This window comes from Pleurodeles waltl, chromosome 10 (assembly GCF_031143425.1).
Source record: "Pleurodeles waltl isolate 20211129_DDA chromosome 10, aPleWal1.hap1.20221129, whole genome shotgun sequence".
Lineage (NCBI taxonomy): Eukaryota > Metazoa > Chordata > Amphibia > Caudata > Salamandridae > Pleurodeles > Pleurodeles waltl.
The window spans coordinates 222,403,680-222,404,803 of NC_090449.1; positions in this window are offsets into that span (position 1 = coordinate 222,403,680).

The following is a 1,124-nucleotide window of genomic DNA, read 5'->3' on the forward strand; positions in this document are numbered from 1 at the left end:
AGGAACACATTGGTGGCCATTTTAATTTTTAGTTTTGTATTGCCTTGAGCCTTTCCAGTTTTTCAAGGCAACACAAAAGGTGTAAAGGCGTTTTGGGGATGGGGAGAGCTTCTCCTTTTTCCAGTGATGCCTTGGGGAACAGATTCCTGCTTGTGAATTGTGACTGCCCTGTCATTCACAATCAGGGATTCCACTAGACACAGGGATACTTTACAATGTGTAAGGGGGTCAACCCCAGGGGATGGTCGATCCTCCTTCTATATTTGTTTTCCTTTCCCTGGTTGGGGTGCTATATTGGCCCCTGAGGTGGGCCCGAAAGACCCCACCAGAGAATTGTACATTCGGCAGCCATCTGTTTTTTCAATGTATCACCGCCTTTTCTGGTGCTCCCCTCACCCCATTCCACTAATACGTGGATCCTCACAGATGTATATATATATTGTATTTGGTTGTCTTCCCTACCAGGGGAGCTTATTGGGCCCCCAAAGGGTGCGTGATCGACCTGGTAGGGAAGTGAAAATATATCTGCCTTTTATATGTATATGTGCCTGGTGTCTTTGGAAGCCCTTTCTTTTGTACTGCTGCTTTATGGATTTTAGGTGCTGCTTCCCTGGGCAGCAGTTTAACCACCGATTAGTGTGATATTAGAAATTGGGTTACTGGTTGACAGGGGTGTGAATCCTGGTCAAGCAGCAACCACAATCCTAGTCAGGGTAAGAAACAAACAAAATTCAAATTGGACTGTGCTTAACCCACTGGTAGCTTGGCACAGAACCAACAGACTTAACTTAGAGGCAGTGTGTAAAATATTTGTGTCTGAACAGTGAAAACACCACACAAAAATATCCCCCACCAATTCAGAACCGTAGAGCAGAATTTAATAAATAAAACAAGACCATAATGACAACAATCCAATCAGTAGAACTGGAGCCCTTTTAAAGAATAAACTGCAATATTGTGCCTAAAAGAATAAAACACCAACCACTGCAATTTGGCCACACTGGACCGAGTCAATGTCAAAACGTCAAGCCAATAGAGATAGATCGCGGGTCACATAAAGTCCCAAATTAGTCCTGCTGAAGGTTTACTTTCTCAAATTTGAAGAAGAAGTTTGCCGGGAGCAA